Source organism: Lissotriton vulgaris, chromosome 1_1, assembly GCF_964263255.1.
Source record: "Lissotriton vulgaris chromosome 1_1, aLisVul1.2, whole genome shotgun sequence".
In the NCBI taxonomy this organism is placed as follows: Eukaryota; Metazoa; Chordata; class Amphibia; order Caudata; family Salamandridae; genus Lissotriton; species Lissotriton vulgaris.
In genome coordinates, this window is record NC_141685.1 from 505,685,613 (window position 1) to 505,692,840 (window position 7,228).

Here is a 7,228-nt window from a genome sequence, read left to right on the forward strand (position 1 = left end):
AATCACCATCCACTGAGCCTGCCAACACCTTCACGTCTACGTATATTGCCACTCCTTCACAGTATCCACGGACCACAAACCTCTCATATCCCTATTTCAGGGTTCCGTGTCCAAGCCACCGCTGAGGATCGAGAAGTGGATACTTCAACTGCAAGGGTATGACTACCGAGTAGAGTACAAACCAGGCTCATCGAATCCAGCAGACTACCTCTCAAGACATCCCCGAGCGGCCACTAAAGCGGAAAGAGAGGAGGCGGAAGATACCTAGGAATACGTCCGGCTGGTAATGGAAAGGTCACGGCCTCTGCCCATAAGTCTCGAAGCCATCGTGGAAGCCACCCAAGGAGACGAATGCCTACAACTAGACGCGGAAGCTGTCCGATCAAATGACTGGCGCCCTAGAAAAGGGACATCAGGCAGAGGACCTTAAATGGAGAGTCCTAGAAAAAATTCATACTGCAGACTCCAATGGGGGTTGTGCCATCAGAAAAAAGAGAGAGGTGTTCTGGATATTTGTCTTCAACACCTTTCGAGAAGGAATGAATAGCGAATTGCCATGGGAGCACGCTATTTGCTAGAACATCTTTTGACTCTCCCTACCGCAGCAAAAACAGCTTCTCACTCTTTATGATTAAATTTAAATTACCTAATAATAGGCATTCAGTAATAAGAAAAGTCAATCCCAGTGTTCTCCCAAGATGTAGTTCACCCTGCTCCCTTTTTATCTAAAGTTTAAGCTCCTGATTAGGGGAATCTTTCCCTGCACCTTACTTTGTCGTACAGGTGTAATTAAGCAACAACTAGATCGAAGGAATATTAATGCTCGACTTTTCTAAAATAACAAAAGGCATGGAGCCTCGTTAAATTCACACGCATTATTTTTTGTTTAATGGAAGTACAGTTTTTACGAATTTCAGGAAAAATAACTTTCCTATAGAAATCTTTTTTACTCTAAAAATATTGAAAAAACCAGCACCAAATCTATAATGAGTCATTTTTGTGCACCTAATCTTGAAGCGCTATATATTTAGAATCTTTTTGCTTGGATTTGACATCAGCTAAATCTGACTCTAGTCCCAAGTTAAAATATAGCTCCACTCCCCAATTGCTTTCCACTCGGTTAAGCTGGTTAATCCTTGTGCTATACATCAGCACCGATGTATATCCAGTGATATTTTACATGGGAGCCATTGCTGATTCTTTCTCTAGAGAATCTGGTCCTTTTTTTACTTCTTCCTATTTTTTGGTCCTTCTTTCATGTTCACACCAGTGACATTTTACGTGGGAGCCATTGTTGATTCCTGCTCTAGAGAATCTGGTCCTCTTTTCATTTCTTCTTAATTTTTGGTCCTTTTTTTATGTCAACACCAGGTCAGGTGTACTCAATCATCCAATCAAATAGGGTATATATACAGGAAGTAAAGGCACTTTAAAATGCCGTCTTTCGTGGAAGGAGCATAGAACCCCCGTGTCCCGCCGCCGGAATCTCTGAGCCCTGTTGATATCTATTGGGTAAGTGTTCGCTAAAATCCCTATGCGGTAATTTTACTCTGATCACTTGTTTAGTTAACTGATAATCTCCAAAGTAAACAGTGGGTAACAGAATTCTCTCTCTCCTTTCCCCCCCCTGTTTGTTCATTTTACAGACAGGGAGTTATTTTAAACCACTTTGAAATCCATCGCTCCTTGAGCACAAGTAAAAAGGTAACTATCAGTCCTTCTTCTTTAAGAGACAGTAAGTCTATGAAGTCGCCATGCATTGACTGTTCTCCAAAAATTGATGCCAGAATTCTTTCCATCCATTCTATAGGCAATCTCGCCATTTGTTATCTCCACATCAGGAGGACTATATCTTTTGGGATCCACAATAATATTCATTATCGTGGCCATAAATTTTAACTCCGGCAGGCGGGTCTAACTGAAATCCCACTCCTCACTTAAGGTACCTTCATCCTCGAAAATGAAAATGTTTTCAAAAAACTACTAATGTATCCTCACTAACTGTCTAGTTAATATAAAATATCAAAAATAGAAAAGATTCAATAAACTAAAAGAACTCATAATTTCTTCTAGGAAATATAGAAATTCAAAAATCAACAATCAAGACAAACAAATTACATCGTGTGACTATGGAATATCTATCTGCAAACCTTAACTAAAATAGGTAAAACACTAGCTTGGTCCTTTCATTAAATATGGGCTGGTTAGAAAATCATAGACTACACTAAGACAACAATCAATGTTCATGAAATGTCTATGTTTTTTAGGGTCTAGAATATCTTCGTCACCTAACCAAAGAAAAGAAAGTCATTATACAGATAATCCAGATTGAGAACATCAAATAGCATTAATATACTCCGTGTTTTTTAAGTAAGTGACCTTATCTATGATATGAATGTATTGTATACCATTGTTTAAGTCCCGCGTTGATAGCACGCTGCGAATTGCCACCATTTAGAATATTTCGTATTTTCCATCACTAATATCAATCATTTGATTCCTCGCATTTGCCATCCTATGTAAGAACCCTGCTTCCTCACCACCAAAACTTGGGAATAATCTATTTAGTATAAAGGTATCCACTCCTTCTCCCTTTTTTGGCCATTATCTCATATAAGAATATATGAGTTAAAAGGATTCACTCCATTTTTCTATTTTTCTTGATGATCATTAAGGCAAGGAAAAGAAATCCGTCAAAGTATTATTGTAATATTAATAAGCTTGGTCACAATATAATGGAAAGTCTGAGACTATTAGCCTAACATGGGTTTGTTTTAATTTTCTCTGTGTAACATAATATAAATTGATGCATTATTGTACATAATATTTTTTGTTTTATGGAATTTTCCCATTTCAGATACTATCGTGGCTGCTCCAGAAGAAGGCGCTGGTTCGCCGAAACGCGCGTAGAGATTATTTTAGCCACACCTTTCTCTCTTAAAAACTGTGTTCATTTTATATAACCTTCATTTGTTGGATTATTTGTCCTTCTCTCTTAAAGTGTTGCTGTGTATTGTTGATTTATTATGTCGCATACAATTTGTGAATATGTATTATTATTTTAATGTGTTTTTTAAAAAGAATTTATGAATAAAATTGAACTACCCCTTTTTTACAAACAACCTATGTTTTAGCTCAGTTCATTTCGACCACTTATTACGTTCTGTTGCCTAGATTGATACATATCAAATTATTTGGCGCCCAGTTCAAGCCACCCTGAGCAGGCGGACACAGCACGCCAGAGCAACGCTAGAGTCCATGATGCGGGTCAAAGATAAGCTGTCCCTCGGCGGCCGAGGCTGCCTCCTACGAGGACTGCGACTAGTAATGCCAGTCAGCCTATCCCAGCAAGCCGTGGAATTGGCACACAGGGGACACCAAGGCATGGTAAAACCCAAGACCCGGCTGAGAGCCAAGGTGTGGTTCCCCGGAATGGACGCGATGGTAGTGCAGACAGTCAGCACCTGCACCTGATGTCAAGCAGTGGTGCAGCCGGATTGCCCTCACCCAGTTATCACGGAAGACAACCCCCAAAGGCCGTGGGAGTGCATAAGTGCAGACTTCAGACACCTTCCCGATGGACGCTATGCCCTAGTGATCATATACGACTTCACAAAGTACCCGGAGGTAGAGATTGTCGGAAGTCAGACAGCCATGGAGGTCATCACCAAGTTCGAGAAGACTATCGCCACACATGGCATATTTGAAGTGGTTAAGACGGATAACGATCCACCCTTCCAGGGACAGGAGTTTGCAGATTACCAAAAGAGCTGGGGAATCCATCACCGTAAAGTAACTCCATGCTGGCCCCAAGCCAATGGGGAAGTGGAGAGATTCATGCATACGCTCAACAAGGTGATGCCCATGCTGACGGATCACCACTGGAGAGGGCCATATACAGTTTCTTGAGAGAGTACCGTCTGACACCGCACCTCACAACCGAAGCAGCACCTGGGCCGGCGACCATAGGCCGAGTAGTGAAGGACACTATCCCGAATCACCCAACCTGGGTCCCAGCTCAAGTTGACATGGAGAGAACTCTGGCCAACCGGACTCACTCTAATAACCAAGCAGGCAGTCGGCGAGGGGCCAAAGAATCAGACATTCAAGTAAGAGATCACGTGTACATCAAGGATTGATATCCAGGGAGCAAGTTCCGACTCTCGTTTGAGCACCGGCCGTGGACTGTCCTCCGCCGAACCGGCACCATGGTGACAGCTCAGAGGGGAACTGAAACAGTCACTCGCAACATCTCGTTTTTCAAGAAGGTACACCCTGGAACACTACCGCATCAAGAGTCCGATCGTTCGAGGGCCAGTCCGAGTCAACTCATGAATGACGGCGGTCTCGAGCTGCCGGAGCCGTACCCCCCTGAAGAGGAGAACCCGATGAACCAGGACACTCAGTCACTGCCGGCAACCACGGGGGAGAGCCTGCCAAGCTCTCCGGCAAGATTCCAGGGAAACGGCACCCCACCGAGGATGACACCGGTGGTCCAGATATGGTTTGCGCACAAATCCTACACCATCCTCCCAACTAGCTGATTTACTGGTGTGATGATCCAGAAACTGGGACTAGAAGACTGGTAGCAGATCCACCTCATTTCCATTGTATTTGATATGGTTTTTGTTTAATAAAGGTTAGAAGGAATGTAGTGTCCTACGGCGTAGGATAGCGGTTGAGTCTACCCGTGCCGGCAAGGCCTCGCCAGCGCTGACGCATGACGTCACGCGCACTGTATAAAATAAAGGAAGTGTGGCCAACGAAGACAGTCGGAGCCACGAGGAAACTGAGAACGGTGTCCCGAGTATTAATGTTGCGGCGGCGCCGCAATCACCCGCGCTAGCGCGACCTGACTCATTACATCTTTCTTCCCTGACTCCATCCGCCCTTCTGCACGTCGCCAAGCACTGAGCTGCTGCACGCTCGCTGGTGACACGCGTATTTACTGGCTCCAAATAAACAACTGTCTCCCAGCCTTCTGGTTCGTTCTACTCGTACGGAGGCATTTACACTGAGAAGAGGTGAGTGAACTGGAGCTTTTGACCCCCGCACATGCCGTGTTCTATGTAAAACTGTTATTTAGGGTTCATCTTTCAACATACTGAATTTTTTTCCCTTAGTTTTAATTTTCAGACGCTGAGAGTTACAGGAGCAGACAGGCCCGCATTCACTATCACAGGAACTGAACCGTGCATAGTCACACTCCTGCTGGTGCTGTACTTTTGTAATGGACTGTAAGCACGTCCCACTAATATAAATCTCACACACTTTATTCACAGATACTTCTGGATACATTGTGTGTTTCCGTTACACTCAGGTACATGCTTCTTTACCCGCGCATCTTGTCTTTTATGTTAACGGTTTGACTACTGTGCCAATAGGTGGCGCCACCAACTATGCCCATTAGTGGTTCTGTGTATTCCAATTTGTAGATCCTTTTCTTTGTGGCAGCTACACCCAACTCAACCAGCATGCCATGGCTTAAATACATCAATGTATGAAGTAAGAGACCATGTTTTATTTGCCCTTACTTAACTATTTAAATCGAGTACAATACCATGTTTTAGTTGTCTCTTCCTAACTCTTTCAAACTAGTTTGGTCCTTACTGAATTTGCGCCTTAATCCTTTTTAGGTGCTTTGGTTGCTCTCATGATATAGGAGCCTACACGCCCTTCAACGCCCCTAGCCCCTGTGCAGAGGCTTCTTGGTAATATTGGCATATGAATCCCTTTTTTTAATAATTGAATTCCAGAACACACAATTATGTTTCTAAGACTTTTTTCCTGTCCTTCCCTTGATCACGTCCTCCCTCAACACCACACTTTTGTCCTGATGAAGACCCCATCATAAGGGACACAACTGCCTACAGTCTCATAGGGGTCGAAACATTAACTTTCTATCACCTAGCCAGCATTAACAACAGATATTTCATACTGTGTTGCTGTTGTGAACATGGCTTTATAATGCTTCTGCTAAAATTGTGATTAATAGGCTCGATGAATGAACCATACATGTTCTAAGTGATGTACTTTTTCTGATTGTATTGTATTGTATTGTATATTGGATTTTTATAGCGCTTATCACCCAGGGGTCTCTAAGCGCTTGCCTTGGGAACCCGTCCTGGCTTTTCCCTGTGAGATAGCCCCTACAGGGCATCCCCAAGGTGAAAGCAAGGCATCCCGCCGCGGTGGGCCGTTGTGGAGATTAAGCAAGCTTAATGCCCAGAGTTGCAGAGTGTGAACCCATGATTAGGTCAGGCACCGAAGCGAGAATTATCGAGTCCATGGACATTTGAGCTCAAGACCCTGCCGCGTCGGGAATTGAAACCTGGTCCCGGGTCTGACCTCTGCTTCAGGGTCTGCCTGCTCTAACCAGTGAGCCACACTTCTCCTGACACTGATTGACACTTTATCTTTCAATAACTTTCCCTATCCTCATTAAAGCACCAATACCTGTCCTTTCCCCTTTCCTCCCCCTCACCATGTTCTCGCCTAGGGACATTGTCACTTGCAATAATATGTAAATATCTTCACTAAGAGATCGATGCCCAGTGTGAATTAAACACTGCGTGCAACAAAATACCTTGTGTCTTATGCTTTGTTCTGAATGTTTATTTTGACTTTTTACATTGCACTGTCGCTTTCTAGGACCACTCTTCCTACATACTGTTAACTACCCAGGTCCCAGAGACTAGTCTTGGGTTTACCCTCTTAGGTAACTAAGGGATCTCTGGGAGAGCAGTAGGGAATACATGGAGGTCATTTGGCAAGGAATTAATTTTGGGGTAATGCGAGGGCAAGGACAAGAACTGGAAATCAGTTTGCGGGGTGGGTGCTTGAAGGCCTTTCCCCTAGTGCGAATTTGACCAATTCGGGCACACACAGTAGAGCTTGGTTGCTGGATCTGAGATTGCGGCTAGTTTGTTTTGGAGGTACAGCGGCCCTTTACCTTTTAAGACGTTATATGTGAGGCAACCGATTTTGAAACAGAAGAGCTTCTTCACTGGTAGCCAATGCAGTTCTTTCAGCAAAGGCGCTAAGGAAGTACTTGCAGGCCGGTTCAATATAAGTCTGGCTGCGGGGTTCTGGACCACCTGGAGCTATGAGAGCAGTGTGTCACTGACTTCTGCCAAGAGAGCATTTCCATAGTCCAGTCTGCTTATCACCATTGCCTGAACCAGTGTTCTGCAGACATTCGTTGGGAGAAAAGGGAAGATTCTGCACA

At 44.0% G+C, this 7,228-nt stretch overlaps 1 long non-coding RNA gene across 1 annotated transcript; it reads left to right on the forward strand.

Annotated features, from left to right (window-relative positions):
• The first annotated feature begins 1,896 nt into the window (after nucleotides 1-1,896).
• On the forward strand, nucleotides 1,897-3,101 carry LOC147747405 (uncharacterized). Its single transcript, XR_015299469.1, has 3 exons — nucleotides 1,897-2,164; nucleotides 2,268-2,370; nucleotides 2,858-3,101. It is a non-coding gene; the product is annotated as an uncharacterized LOC147747405 (long non-coding RNA).
• Nucleotides 3,102-7,228: the final 4,127 nt, after the last annotated feature.